Consider the following 16744-nt stretch of genomic DNA (forward strand, 5'->3'; position numbering starts at 1 on the left):
GTCTATGACAATTAGGTAAACTTAAGGGGATGGTCAATGTAGGGAGGTGGTCAACTATGGAGGTCCTTCCATAACAGAAACCTAACAGAAAAATCTCCAAACACTTGGAAACCATACAGCATACTGCCAAATAATCCATAGTCAAAGATAAAGTCTCAAATGAAATAAAATATTTGGCAGTGAAGGAAATGAACTATTGAAAGTAAAGGCTCGACGCCTGTGGCTCAAGCGGCTAAGGCACCAGCCAGATACACCTAAGGTGGTGGGTTCAAATCCCCAGCCCGGGCCCACCAAACAACAATGATGGCTGCAACCAAAAAATGGCCGGGCGTTGTGGCGGGCACCTGTAGTCCCAGCTACTTGGGAGGTTGAGGCAGGAGACTTGCTTGAGCCCAGGAGTTGGAGGTTGCTGTGAGCTGGATGCCATGGCACCCTACCCAGGGGGATAGCTTGAGGCTCCATCTAAAAAAAAAAAGAAAGAAAAAGAAAATAAAAAGAGAACATATCAAAACTATAGGACCCAGGCAAGCAGTACTGATACATTAAATTTATAGCACTAAATAAATGTTTATATTAGAAAGTAGGAAAAGTCTCAAATCAATAATCCAAAGTACCATCTCAAAAAACTAGAAAAAGAAGAGCACAACAGACCCAAAGCAAGCAGAAGGAAACAAATAATAAACATACACAAATCAATGAAATTGAGATAGAACCTGACTGATACATGGGCATAAATTTATACTTAGTACATATATTTATTGTGAGTCTTAAGTGAATAATACAGTATATGCAAAATGCTTATAACAGTGCTAGCCCAAAGTTCATGTTCAATATGTTAGTTTTTATTATTTGTTTACAAAATATTTGAATGAGAACAATTAGAATAAGAAATTGTGAAAGCTATTCTTTTTTTAATAAAAATATTAAAAAGCAATTATGAAGGTGACAAGTTCACTCTTTCAAAAGATTTGTTTTGGAGACTTTATAAGCTCACAAAAACATCTTGCATGTCTGTTTATCTACGATAACACATTTTTAATTCTCGTCTTAATAAAAAACCCTCTTCACAAAATCATCAATGCCTTGCTGAAATCACCAGATTCCCTGTCAACAAAAGTACCTGTTTTTTGTTGTTTGTTCCCAGTTCCTCACCACATCTGAATTTCTTTCAACTCTCTGGGTCTGAGGTCAGAAACAGTGAAGAACTTGATCAAACTTGACAGTGAAGCCAGAGATTATGTGAATGTGTCTGTGTGTTATTTGCTGTATCCTCAGTGCTTAAAACAATGCCTGATGTTTCATAGTAATTCCACAAATACTAGTAAGAATAAATGAATGAATGAATGGAAAATGGATGACAAATGTGGAAGGTAAAGGAAAAGGAAGGATTGAAAATAAATTTAAATTTTCAAGACTGAGCACCTGCAAGATTGCTAATGATGGTAATAGTCAAGATAAGGACTGTAAAGCGATCAGGAGATTGCTACACACAACTTTCAGGTGGATAATTAATGCACGTATAGTCCAAAAATCATTCCCCATTCACCCCACAGTGTTTTTGTTCTATGTGACCTCACCACCCAGTTACATTGGGCTGGACCAAGGATGAACACTTGACCTAGCTGAACCAATCAGATTCTATCCTGGAGAATCTACAACTGAGCTTCTGCTGGGCATAGTGGAATGGAATGGAAAGGTGGTAAATTTCTGCCAAGAATTTGAAGAACCAGAGAAAGCTGATCTGGAGAGAGAGAGAGAAATGGCTCTGAAAAATCAGAAGCTGGAGAGAGAGGATTGCCTGTGTTAACAAGAGTTTTCTGGTCCTGATTCTAATCCCTTCCAGAGGCCCAGCTGCCTTCCTGTCTTTGTTTCTGAATATCCTCATAATAAATTCACCTTCTGGGGGAAAATCGCTAGGAACTAGATTTGTTTTCTGAAATCATCAGTTAGACAGGGAGGAAGATGACTGTTTCCTTTTTAAAAATACACTTTATTTTTTTCACTCTCTCATCCAGCCAAACTCAACTTTCTGGGCTCAAATAATCCTCCCACCTCAGCCTCCTGAGGACTGGGACTAAGGTGAACACTACCATGCCTGGCTAATTTTTTTCTTTTCAGAGTTGAGTCTCATTATGTTGCCCAGTCTGACCTTAAAGTCCTGCCCTCAAGAGATCCTCCCTACTTAAGTGCCTAAATTATTGGGATTATAGGCATGAACCACTGTGCCCAGCTGACTCATTTGGGGGCATATTAAATCTGATTTCCTTTCCCTCTTCAGAAATATTTGTGACTTACTTGGCCATAGATTTTCAAACACTCTTTATTATGGTCTTGAATATACTTCTAGACTTTTTTCTTCCAATCCTTTTTTGAAGACATCTAATATTACAACATACGTGTGTGTTTTCTACCTTAACCTCTGAGGGCAAAGCATCCTTATTTCCTAAATCTCTGAGAGCCTGATGATTTTTCATCCCTTGAATAGTGAATAGTTCCGAAAGAAGGAAGAGCTCTCAAGAGGGGTGTGATTATTAGAGATAAACACTGTAGAGACAAAGAGCTTCTCTCGTGTACTCCTGTCTACCAGCATGATGTTGTTCTCTTGGAATTTAAGAAAAAAATGAAACGAAAGCCCTATGCAAAGAGCAGGAAAATTTGAGTTACAGAATATTATACAAGCGGTGAAATGCTTGTCATTTACTCATCACTTCACGGCTTCAACTCCTCTTCAGAACACCTCGAAAAGAAAGCCTACAAATTTCAAACCACCTTTTGGCAAATTGATTTCTTCATGTCACTAGGCTCCACACAGTCACAACCCACGCTCTTTCAGTTGCTAAGTGCACTGGATTGTCACAGTCTGTTCCAGAGGCTCCAGATTTCTCTGCAATGGGAAAGATAATTGGAAGCAAAGTTCTTGTTTTTCAAATATAATAATCTCTAAAAACAAAGAAACAGGATTCATTGGATTTCAACCAGTTAAAACCAATTTCCCAAAGCAAGGGAAAGCTTATAAGTTCTAAAATTCAATAATATCTTATAACTTAGAACTCTAAGATGGTTCATAGAGTTATTTCATATTATTAGCTTCGCTTCATTCGAAGTGAAAATCATAATATGGCGCTATAAATATTTATTCCTAACAAGAGCCAGTAACTGGGCTTGGCGCCTATAGCTCAACCAGCTAAGGCGCCAGCCACGTACACCTAAGGTGGCGGGTTCGAATCCCCAGCCCGGACCCGCCAAACAACAATGACGGCTGCAACCAAAAAATAGCCGGGCGTTGTGGCGGGCGCCTGTGGTCCCAGCTACTTGGGAGGCTGAGGCAGGAGACTCGCTTGAGCCCAGGAGTTGGAGGTTGCTGTGAGCTGTGATGCCATGGCACTCTGCCCCGGGGGACAGCTTGAGGCTCCGTCTCAAAAAAAAAAAAAAAAAAAGAGCCAGTAACTGTTATTGATGAGATGTATTACAAGAGGCTCTGAGTTTTGTAAGTCAATGACATAAGGAAAAAAATAGGCAAAAATTTAAGACTGTAATAAAAAGTAGGGGGGAAAGCTATGGCAAGAAATAAGTTATATGGTAGACCTCTCTGTAAGTGGACCATGAAGAGAAAAACTGGTCAATGTATAGAGGCAGTCAACATAAGGTACTAGGCCTACTATACTGATACATACATGTGGTGTATGTCCAGTCTATAAAGGTTAGGTCAACTTAAGGAGGTGGTCAGTGTAGGGAAGTGGTCAACTATGGAGATTCTACTGTATATACAGTGTGTGTGTGCATATATATTATATATATGTATATACATACACATACATATGTATGTGTATGTGTATACATGTTTCTTGAAAATGTTCAAACCATGTAAAAATAAAAAGTAAAAGACTCTCCACAACTATTACCACTAGGTGGGGTCACCATTATTGTATTTTAGGGTGTCTTTTCACACTTCTTAAAATGTGCATGTACAAATTCACAGAAATACATTTTTTAAAGACAAAAATTTTATACACAAAGTCAGTATAGCACAGTGCTTAAGAGCACAGGCTTTATGCAATACTACCTTCATTCAAATCCCAGCTCCACCACTACTATGTTACCTTTACCAAGTTACTGCTACAAAATTCCAATCTTGAAAACAATCTTGGATTAAGATGGTCAACTAGATGCAAGTAGTATGTGCCTTCTCTGTAGAGGGGAACCAGAATAGTAAGTAGGTACTCATGTTTTAGACAGATTTTATGGGGTAGAATGCCAGGGTTCACCAGAGAACTGGTAGGAAGTACCAAAAGTAAGTTAGGAGAGGGGTCAAGGCAGGTTACCTAGCTGGGGACTGGTTAATAGCTGGGAAAAGCTCCCGGACATGCAGAAACAGTAACAGAGAAACTCCCAGGGCTCCACACTCCAAAACAGGCTTCTACAATCTTGGCTACAAGAGACCATCTAGACCATGCAGGCCTCAGGTCTAACATATAAGTTGCCTAGAGGTTTCAGGAGATTTTGCTCCCCATAAAGGAGGAGGCTAATGCAACTCCAGCAGGGCACCACTCTGAGACCCTAGATACTGGAGATCTGTAGACGTGGCAGCTGCTGTTGCACTGCTGAAAAGCAAGAAAGGAAGAAGAGTTCTCCCATCCACCCTTGGCAAGGTCCCCATCATCCTGTTGTGAGATGCTATTAAGACTGAGACATAAATGGACCACACTCCCCAAGCTTCTTTTGAACCGTGTTTGCCGAGAAGGGGCTCCAGTCTCTCTGATCACAGGGCCAAGGCATTATTTTGAGAATTTAATGTTGGGCAGTGCCCCACCATTGGGTTGAATGGCAGCCTCTGCCTAGCCAAGGAAAGACAGGGAAACTAGGCTCCCCTGTGCATAACTAGGACAATATCCACTACCCTGCAGTAGTCTGCAGTGAAACTGAGACACGAGAGGACCGCACTCCCCATAGCCTCTTGCCCTGCTGCTTACCTGAGCTGAACACCACAGCCAGAGCCATGTTGAGAGTTTAACACTGGGCTATGCCCCACCCTTGGGGCTAGATTGAGGTGATGTGGCTTCAGCCACCACCTAGTCAGGGAGGGACAAAATAGACCAAGCTCTCCTAAGTACACTTAGGACCATACCTACTACCCCACTATGGGCAGCTATGGGACTAGAGACTACTCTGGGGTCAATCCATCCAGTAACACCACCATGGACTATTTGGGTACCAGTGGGCTGCTCCACCAATGCTACTGCCATCACCCACATCACACCAGCTTCCCAGGGACCTGAGAATCCTCTATTCCTGGTCCATGGCTTCTACCACTAGCTTCTAAGCAAAGCCACTTGGAGGCCCAAGAATTGGCACTCTAGGACCTACCAACACTGGTGCAAACTTAAGTTGCTCTGGGGCCTAAAAATAGTCACACTCAGCCCACTGCTGCTACCACCAGGGCCTGAAGACTGGCTCGGTTGGTGTCCAAGTACCCAGAAAAATTTTGCCACAGCCTCCAGTAATAATTGTGATTTAAGCCACTGAGGAAATCACAGATACTACTGGCCCTGTGTACTGCCAAAGAAATCATAAAAATGTTACACTACAGCAGTCACCCAAAATCAAAGCCACAATGTCTTGCTCAACCAACATATACAAATCTTCAAGAAACAATCCCCCTTTCCCCCATGACAGCAATTTCTAAAAATTAGAAAAGTGGTTGCTACACCAGCTATGTAGATACGAATAAAAAGATAGGAAACATAAAAAAGCAAGAAAATATGGTCCCACCAAAGGACCACAACAATTATCCAATAAGAAATCTCATTCAAAAAGAAATCTTTGAAATGCCAAATAATTAAAAATATTGATTTTAAAGAAGCTCAATGAGATGGAAGCGAAATCTAAAAACCAATACAAAGAAATTAGAAAATCAATTTAGGATATGAAATGAAAACTTTATCAATGAGATAGATACCTCAACAATATAAAAATAAAAATAAGCCAGAAATTCAGGAATTGAAAAATTCACTGAAGAAGGAAAACAAAATACATTTGAAAGCTTCAAGCAGAAGAACCTCTGAACTTGAAGATAGTTTTTTTGTTTTTTGTTTTTTTTTAAATAATCTAGTTAGACTAAAATAAGAAAAAAAGAATAAAAAGAGACTCAGCGCCTGTGGTTCAAGTGGCTAAGGCACCAGTCACATACGGTGGCAGGTTCAAATCGAGCCCAGGCCCACCAAACAACAATGATGGCTGCAACCAAAAAAAAAAGAAAATAGCCAGGTGTTGTGGCGGGCGCCTGTGGTCCCAGCTACCTGGGAGGCGGAGGCAGGAGACTCGCTTGAGCCCAGGAATTGGAGGTTGCTGTGAGCTGTGATGCCACGGCACTCTACCCAGGGGGACAGCTTGAGGCTCTGTCTCAAAAAATAAAAATAAAAATAAAAATAAAAAGAATGAACAAAACCTTTGAGACATCTGGGACTCCAGAAAGTGACTGAACTTATAAATTATCAGTAGAGACATCAAAAAGCATAGAAAACCTATTAAAGGAAATAATTTATGAAAATGTCGCAAGTCTAGTAAGGGAGTTAAACATCCAGATATTGGAGACCCAGAGATCCCAACCAAATATTATATGTTGCAAAAAGTACTTCACCATAGCATATTATATTCAGAATGTCTGAAGTCAAAATGAAGGAAAGAATTTTAAAATTAGTAAGAGAAAAGTTTCTAGTCGCCTTTGAAGGAAACCTCGTTATACTGACAGTCTTCTCAGCATAAACCTTCCATGCCAGAGAGATTGGGAAGGTATTTTCAAAGTGCTGAAAAAAACTATCAGCCAAGACTTTTATATTCTTTCAGAATAAGCTTCACAAATGAAGGAGAAATAAAGTATTTCCCAGACAAGCAAATACTGAGGGAATTTATTACCATTAGATCAGTCCTTTAGGAAATGCTCCAAAGTGTCTAAAACATGAAAACAAATCACCATCATGAAAATAGAAAACTCGTAAAGTCTTATAAATCCATCACAGAAAGGAGGAAGGGAATGTAATCAAATAGCAAACGACAAAATTTCATCAAACCAAAAAGACAGTGAAAAAGAAACCATTCCTAAAACAACGAGAAAACAATATGACATGAACAAAATATTGATTTCACGTATCAATATTAAGCTTCTACACAAATGTGCCACTCAAAAGATATAGATGGAGAGAATAGATTTTTTAAAATGATCAAATTTTATGCTCTTTATAAGAAACCCATTTTACTCATAGGGACACACGTAGACCGAAAGTAAAGGGGTAGAAAAAGATATTCCACAAATAGAAACCAAAAGCAAGCAGAACTAGCTATACTTACCTCAGATAAAACAGACTAGGTGGTTTCGTTTTGTTTTTTAATGTGTGTGTGTTGTGGGGGGGGGGGGGCTGTGCATGGAGCTGCAAATGCTTCTTATGAAGATATTCTTCTTTGTCTTACGATACTGTTACTGTTTTGTGTTTCATGTTTGGGGTTTTAATAACCTATATTTTTTGGTATGAAATAAAGTATAATTCTAACTTTATTTTTGTTCAGATGCGTAGGCGATTGTTACATTGTTATTTACCAAGCAGTGAGTCATTCCCAACTTATTTGAAATGTAATTGTTATTAGATTTCCATATATAAAAGCCTCTTCTCTACTTAGTTTTTTTCTACTGATGTACTTTTTTTTTTCTAATAGTACTACATGCTAATTACTGTATTTTAGTAACTGTTAACTTCATGTTCACTTTTTTAATTTCAGATTAATATGAAGGTGCAAATGACTAGGTTGCATTGTTTGTGTTTCTAAGGTCAAGTTTAAGTTGTAGTTGAGCCCTTCACCCAGGGGGTATGCGGTATACCTTCACATTGTACACATTAGGTGAATTTTAAAATTTATTCCACTTGCAGATTATGGCAGAGATAGTCAGCAGAACACCCACGATTCATGCTCCTCTTGTCAGATAAAGTACTGTGGCCAGAAAGCAGCTGCCTACCTGGGGACTATATTTCTCAGTGTCGCTTACATCTAGCTAGAGCCATGCAACTAGTTCTTGCCAGTGGTATGTAAGCAAACACAATATATGTCCCTTTGGGGTCCAAGTGATGGAGATGGCCTTCTTCAGGGTCATTATCCCTATCTAAGGACCTAAGAAGATGCCAGAGCCTAAGAATGGATGATGCTTGGCTTTCAGAATGATCCTTTGGTAGTCACCCTTACCAGGAACTCTGCATTAATAAATGAAGTGAATGAAAAATAAACACTCTATTTTATTAAGTCACAAGGTTGGGGGACTTACCTGTTACCTTAGCTAACATGCAGGTGTTGTGTTGCCAAATGACATCTTTTTAATCCAAGCAGGATTTTAATCGGGATCAGATTTTGTTTATAAATTAGATGAAGGAGAACTGGCATCTTAACAATATTGAGTTTTCACATCTGGGAGAAAGCTCATCTTTCCATTGATTCTGGTATTTTCTTATACCCTTTAATAAAGTTTTCATGTTTTCTTCATACAGATTCTAAACAGTTCTTAGGTATATTCCTTTATGTTTTATACTCTGATTGTATTATGGCTATAATTTTTTTGCAGGTTTTTTTTTTTTTTTTTTTGCCCGGGGCCGGGTTTGAACCCACCACCTCCAGTATATGGGGCTAGCGCCCTACTCCTTGAGCCACAGGCGCCGCCCTATGGCTGTGATTTTTTTCTATCACACTTTCTATTTGATTATTGCTTGTACACAGAATATTTGCTTTTGCAAGGTTGTTTTCTATCATCTGACAGAATTTTGTTAGTGCCGTTGCTCACTGGTTTTATTTCTTGCAACAAATGATGACAGTTTGGCTCTTCCTTCCCTGTATTAATAACTCTCCGTTCTTTTCTTTTCTATTACTGCATTTGCCAGGATCTTGAAAATAATTCCGAAAAATAGCAGTGATCGCTTCCTTTTCCCATTCTTCCTTTTAAATAAAACATCTCAAGGAGTCAATCATGACGCATAATGTTTCATAATGATCGCTAAGAAATGCTTTCTACCAAGTTAGGGAAATCTCCTTCTAGTACCCCTTTTTAAAAAGATGTGAAGTTTTTGGTGTTGTTAAATCAAAGTGAAGCTTGAATCTTATCAAAATGCCTTTCCTCTCTCTGTTTAGATAATTTGTGATTTTCTTTCCATACCGTAGCTTATCATATTAATACATTTTCTAGACATTAAGGCACATTTGTCACCTCAGCATCACTGTATCGCATCATTTAGTTATTTCACATCTTTGTACCTATTTTCATAGCAGGGATTGGTAAATAGGTCTGTGTGGGCATGTGGGTGTGCATATTTGTTTAATATTCTTATCAGAAATATTTAAGTCTGAAGAATTAAATTCAAATCCTCCATCTTTTTCTATGCTCCATAAAGTTAAATATGATACTTCTCCCATGCACATTTGAAAAACTCACTTATAAACTCTACTAAAGGAGTGTTTTTTGGTAAAGATCTTGTTTTCTAGTTGTATAGTTAACTGAACTATTCAAATTTTCTTTTTGAACATTTAAAATCATTTTTAATCTTCTAGAGAAGGATGAACTTATTTTTCTAAAGTTTTCTTTTTAAGATTGTACATAATATTATCCTTTAATTTTTAGGAATTCTTTAAAAGAATTCTTAATTTCATTTTTTCCTTAATTTTTAAGAATTCTTTAAAAGAATTTTCCTTTGATTTTGAATTTTCGAATTTTTCCTTTGATTTTTAAGAATCTTTCAAAGAATTCTTAAAAATTATATCTGCACCTTTGTGAGCTTTCATATTTTTAATATTACCGATCCTAATCTTTTCTCTTTTGCTAATTGAAAAGGCCAAAGATTGGTTTACTTTAACTGGTTGTTTAAAAAAATCTACTGGAAATGCAGTAGAAATCATTTTTTTTTCCAAATTAAAATCTTCACATATTACTTTATATTTAGAACTGCTTCACCCAAAAAGATGTCTGGAGGAAGAAGAAAATCATATAGGACACGTTAGTTCATGTTTATGCATTGGCGTAAGTTTATCCTGTGTGACGTTCTGTATGTTCATTTCCGTGGATGGTTTCACTCTGATCTTCCACATGCTGACTTATTTTTGGTCTATTTGATATGCAGTTTTCTGGAGAAAGTACATTTTAAGGTTTGTCACCCTTACACTAGTTTCTTCATAGTCTTTGTCTTTCGGACAGTTTTTGTTTCACTGATTTTCATGCTCTATTGTTGAAATGATATTGTTTCTTGATGATGTCTTCTTTTATTTTTTTATTAAGTCATAGCTGTGTACATTAATACTATCATGGGGTACAGTGGGTTGTTTCTATATACAATTTGGAATACTTTCATCCAAATGGTTAACATAGCCTTCATGTCATTTTCTTAGTTGTTGTGTTAAGACACTTATATTCTACACTTAGTAAGATTCACATGTGCCCTTATAGGATAAACCATAGGCGTGATCCCACCAATCACTCTCCCTCCACCCATCCTCCAATGATCTTCTTAATGAACATTATTTTCATCCACCTAATATTTTTCTGTTTTGTGGGTACTTTTTGCATTGGGAACCCAATGTGAAAATGTAACTCTAACATTTGCCCATGAATGAGTCCGAGGTAGGCACTAAAAGCCTCCCGATATTTGAATGCCAGGCTTCCCAAAATCCTAAGATCAGATTTGGCCGTATTTGGAGAGACAGCGCCTGATGAGCACAGTTTGTTCATGCAGGCAAACTTTTTCCATTATATATTTAGTGCAGTTTATTATTAGTTCATTAATTCTCAACCTATTTGGCAGTTCAACTCCTGGTTGCATGAGTTAGACTGGGGGTGACAGACACAGCGATGCTGCTTTGAGATAATTAAATTCAGTCTTTCCAAATCTTGCAGTGGTTGCTGTTACCTACTTTTTACTTGAATACATTTGAACTCCAACTACCAAAACCCAAATGTAGAATTTGTGATGAATTTTCTGAATCGTGGATTTAACAAAGGAAAAGGCACTTGGATGTTCTCAGTAATGCAATTGTTCACTCAAGGTCAAAAGGGAAAGTCAGATATAAACCAGTAGATACTAACAGCTAAGCACAAGAAGATGTACCATTTCCTCAACTAGTGCTGCCGAAAGTGATGAAATAACAATTTTTGGCTAAGAGAAATTCAAATAAGTAAAATAATTGAAGTAGAAGTTGTAATGACGTTTCATTCATGAGTATCAGTCTTTCAGGTCAAATATTCCAGCTGAAGTTCCTCATGAGTTAGAGAATGTATTGAATTTTTTAAAAGTAATAAATAATAATTACACAGCTGGTTATAAAAGGAATAACGTCACTTACGGACAAGAAAAGAAATTCCTGTTTATAATGGTTATTCTGGCACTTGCTGTAAGTATCTTGAAAATGAGTTTCATCCCTTAAAGAATTCTATTCTTTTACAAGGATATCAGTAAATACTCCTCCAGCATGACAAGTGGGATCCTCCTGTGTAGTATAGAAGAGGGGAATAAAAATGGACGACAATGCTCTCATTAGTCAGTGGATGTTTTAAGAAGATGTTGATCAGAGCATAACCTTGAAAACCGGAAAAGCAAGCTTTGCTATGAAATATCGGTAACTGGGTACTTGGACAAATCAAACTTAAAAGGCAGTTCCCAACCTTCTCAACTTGATGCCAGGACATGTTCAGTCCACTGGCTCATAATACTAATGCTGAGTATATTTTCCAATTAATGAATGTTCAGTGGAGAAAAGAATGAAATAGGTTGGATGTGCCCACCGTAGAAGCTCTGTCATGTTAATGGAACAAAGACTGGGACTGCAAGAAATTTTATAAGCAAAGTCTCTGCATAACGAAGAATGATTAAGGAGAGCCAAGGGAAACAAAATTAAAGGAAAAGGTATGTAATTCAGATTCCCATAATTTATTTCAGATAAATTAAAAATATGTCCTAGTAATTTATTTTTTGTTCAATATACAACAAATACATAAGCAATTACAGATACAGTAGGACCCAGGCAGCACCCGTAGCTCAGTGGTCAGGGTGCCAGCCACATGCACTGAGGCTGGCAGGTTCTAAACCAGCCCAGGCCCGCTAAACAACAATGACAACTGCAATAAAAAAAATAGCGGACGTTGTGGCAGGCACCTGTAGTCCCAGCTACTTGGGAAGCTGAGGCAAGAGAATCACTTAAGCCCAAGAGTTCGAGGTTGCTGTGAGCTGTGACACTACAGCACTCTACTGAGAGTGACATAGTGAGACTCTGTCTCAAAAAAAAAAAAAAAAAGAAAAAGAAATACAGTAGGACCTCCATAAGTTGACCACCCAAGAGACAGCAACAAACTGGTCAACATATTGAGTCAGTCAACACAAGGGTCTAGGCCTCCTGTACTGATACGTGGTACATGTCTGGTCTGTGAAAATTAGGTCAACTTAAGGAGTGGTCAGCGTAGGGAGGCAGTCAACTATGGAGGTTCTCCTCTAATTAAAGTTTAATTAGGTGTCTTTTATTTTTTATTTGCTCAATCTGGAAACCCTCTGGGAGGGGCAGTTGTTTTTTTTTTATTTCCCGGAATTTAGATAAAAATAGCAGCCTCTTTTTGTTTTATGAATATCATCAATCCATACGGATCTCTCTGTTCTGGGCTCTGTTTTCCCCACAGGAGATTTCTTGTGTTTCTAAGATGTGCTCACATGCTTTCATGTGTTGGTTCTCCTCAAACGTTTGTGACTTCTTGGTTCTCCACTCAGACTTACAATGTCCTATTTAGCTGGACCTATTTTGGTGGCTGGAGTGTTTCAACTCATGGAACTCCTCCTTCTCTTGGTAACTGATGCAATTACAGAGTAAGGAAGAAAGTCCATGCGGCCAAATGGGCTTTCTGGACACAGATGCTCTCCATCCTTTATGACCAAGGGAAATAATGTCCTGGGGTGCCTGCAACAGTCACAGCTTACACCTCTTGTTCTGGCATAATTTTTAATAGTGCTTTCTTTTGCTCAAAAGTGTCCCAGTTTAGACAATAAATTGCATTTTTGTCTTTTGTAGAACAGATGGAAGTTAGCTGGGATATTGTCCCATTTCTCTCTCTGGACCCAGCGCCCACTTTGGGAGTGTCTGGTCGAAAATATCCCAGTTAATTTAGAGAGCAGAACTCATAGCTTTAACCTGCAGGCAGATGCTACAGCAGGCACTTGGAGAATAAAAGACTGATGCAGCTCTGTAATTAATTATCCTACTGGCTGCCTGCCTCTGCCTCTGTTGCTGAGGATCTTAAGTTTCTTTATCAGGGATTATCAGAACTATTATCTTTCACCTAAATAGGACTGTAGACTTTTTTCTTATCCCTGGTACATGTTGTTATCCATGTCATCCATGTCTAGCCCCATCTGCTAAAATAGTCTACATTAAATCCATAATGGTACCTATAATATTACCCATAATAACAATAATTATAGGTGAGATGTAGACACATTATATATCAGGCGCTGTTCAAAGCTCTTGTGTTAATTCTCACAACCACACTATGCGGTGGTTACTATTACCTCCATTTTCCAGACATGGAAATGGAGGCATAGAGAGGGTAAGCAACTTGACCAAGGGCTAGAATACCCAAAGACAGTGAGCAGCTTGCCACGAACCCAGCAGTTGGGTCTATCTTCTTAACTACCACCTAAATCCCTCACGTTGAACATCCTCTTCCTGGCTTTCTAAAGCAGCTTGGGGTTTAGCATGTCTAATTACTGGTCATTTCTGTGCGATTTGGGGAAGTAAGGAGAGGTGGAGACATAAGCTCAGTTAACTCTCATGAAGCAGAAGTTGATCAAGGAGTTTGTCCAGACTCTGGTGTTTTACCATATTGAATTAAACAAAGGCATTACTCTAAATGATTATTTGCTATTGTGTGAACTTGACCTACTAGCCAACCTTGGCACATAGACACACACATTCACACACTAATTCCCACAGCTTTATCAATCTGGAAACCTGGAAGAAGATACGTCATAAGAGCAGGAAAGGTGCCATGGAAATTTCCACAGGCCTGTGGATACACCACCGTAGGTACAGTACGGGCCCCTCCAGGGTCATAATAGAGTACCTTTTGTAGTACAGCACCCAAAATTATTTAAAATTATTCAAATTATTTTAAATCAGAAAGAGGCAGTAACAACCCAGGCTAATCCCATCATCTTGAAAGTAAGAAAAGAAATTCTGAAGCGATCAAATGACTTACCCATTATCTCACAGCTAATTAGTGTAATTAGTGATAAGACCAGGATTATCAGCTCGTGTTCTAACTAACCCAGTGTTGAATTCCCTCTGTCTCACTGCCTCTCTGCTTGGTTGCTTTGGGAACCCAACTGAAAAGGAAAATCACCAAAATCATGTTATCTAGAAAGGCTTGTGATACATAGGTTTGAGCTAAATATTCTGGACCCAATACTTTCTCAAAAATTACTATCTAAAATTTAAAGGAACCCTTTAAAAATTGATCACCTATGTATCGTGGCTCTGTGCATTTTTTTTTTTTTTAAGAGACAGTCTCACTTTGCCGCCCTCAGTAGAGTGCTATGGCATCACAGCTCACAGCAACCTCTGGCTCTTGGACTTAGGCAATTCTCTTGCCTCAGCCTCCCAAGTAGCTAGGACTACAGGCACTGCCACAAAGCCTCGCTATTTTTCTGTTGTTGTTGCAGTTTGGCAGGGGCCAGGTTTGAACCCACCACCCTCAGTATATGGGGCAGGAGCCCTACTCACTGACCCACAGGCGCCACCTGGCTCTGTGCATTATTTCTCAGAGTTTTCTGTGATAGACTTGCTGGTATGGCTAACCACACTTTTCACCCCACAAAGCATTGACTTTCATCTGTTCAAAGGTATTAATGTTTTCACCTTCCCTGACTCACTGGCTAAGAGCAATGGGTTTTTAGGCCACAGTCAGGCGTAATCCACATCACCCCCTACTGGATAAAATTATTCTACCGTGAGGCCAGCAAGCTTTGAAAAGTGAATGCTTTTCTTTTTATTTCTCGTTTTTCCTCATAGCAATTTGCTTTCTGGGTCATGGATAGATTCTAAAAGTTGTAATATTTGACAAGGTTAGAAAAAACTGGAATATGAAGTAAAGAGAAAGGAGGAGAAGTAAGAAATATTTTACAAATTGTCAAGAGATGAGTGTTTCACATTCCAGATAAACAAAAATGGCCTTCTTGTGCAGGAACAAAAGGAGGTATGAAGAAAGAAAGAAAAAGGAAAAAAATTAAGAAGCTAATAAGTGTTTACAATATCACTTCTTTAAAGGAAGAGGTATCTACTGATCATAAATACTTTCTATTTAGAAGCCTGTTCAAAATTCTAAAAAGTTTGTTGCTCAGAGATTTAAGTTCAAGATAAAAGCAGTAATTATTTTTAATTAATACCTCTACTTCTCTTTAACTGTCTCCAGCTAAGAAAGTACCAGAGCTGGAAAATCCACTACGAATATCTCCAGGTCCAACAGGTCTCTGGAATACTCAGGTTACCCCCAATTTCCTCAGCAGATGCCCTTCCTTGGAATGGAAATGGAAGCCCCCATTACTGACATTCTTAACACCTGGCCAACCATTTCCCTCTTGCTACTGAGTCTCTAGTTCAGTGTTTTCAACCTTTTGATCTGAGAGCACACTTGAACTTACAGTTGAACTTAAATTATATTGATCAAAAAAAGAGGAAAAACTGATATATGCTTTGAACTTCTTTCAAAAATAATTTAATTAGGGTGGCACCTGTGTCTCAGAGGAGTAGGCGCCAGCCCCATATGCCAGAGGTGGCGGGTTCAAACCCAGCCCTGGCCAAAATCAGCAAAAATAATAATAATAATAATTTAATTAATGATCCTTAAAAATTTTTACAGCACACCAGTTGAAAATCACTGCTCTGGTTCTTATTCATCAAGGGTACCAGAGTATCAGCTAACCAATACTCCTTTTGATCTAAGCTAAAACATCTTTTTCCTGCATTATTTTCTTAACGGCTCTTTTTGCTTTAAAAAGTCACCTCGTTTGTTCACATAGTTGCTGTCTGTCAGCTCTCCTTGGAGAGGACTGTATTTAATCTGTTCTATTCAACATGCAACTCCAGTTTCTAGAACAATGCCTGACACCTAGGAGGCACTTGAAAATAGTTGTTGAGAGACTAATTCTATTTGGCCTCCTTGAAGTTTCAAAACCTCTAGGGCTCTGGAATATAGAGCTCTTCCACATTGGCTATCAACTCTCATGCTCTGCTCACATCATCATTGCCCAGAAATGTCCCACCTCTATAATTTTAAACCTCATAGACATTTGCTCCAGTTGCTATCTCCTTTTTCTCTTTCTCTGGTGCATTATTATCTCATTCCCAACAGTTCAGGACTTTCTAATATCAATAGTGACAAAAATGTGTCACCGATTCTCTCTAATGGTTTACCTCTTCCTTCTTTTCTCTAGGGCTGAGCGTGGCCACTAGCTTGATTTCACCATCTCTAACTCTCTCTCAACCCAGGCACATGGCTTCTGTTCCCACCACTCTCCCAAAACTGCCTCTGCCAAGCTCTATTCCCCTCAATCCCATTATACTGTTAAAAAGAAAAGAAATTTATGTATAATACCAAGTACCGTGTTTCCCTGAAAATAAGATACTGTCTTATATTTCTTTTTTCTCAAGAAGACACACTAAGGCTTATTTTCAGGGGATGTCTTCT

This window comes from Otolemur garnettii, unplaced genomic scaffold (genome assembly GCF_000181295.1).
Source record: "Otolemur garnettii isolate 467f Iridium unplaced genomic scaffold, OtoGar3 scaffold00007, whole genome shotgun sequence".
NCBI lineage: Eukaryota > Metazoa > Chordata > Mammalia > Primates > Galagidae > Otolemur > Otolemur garnettii.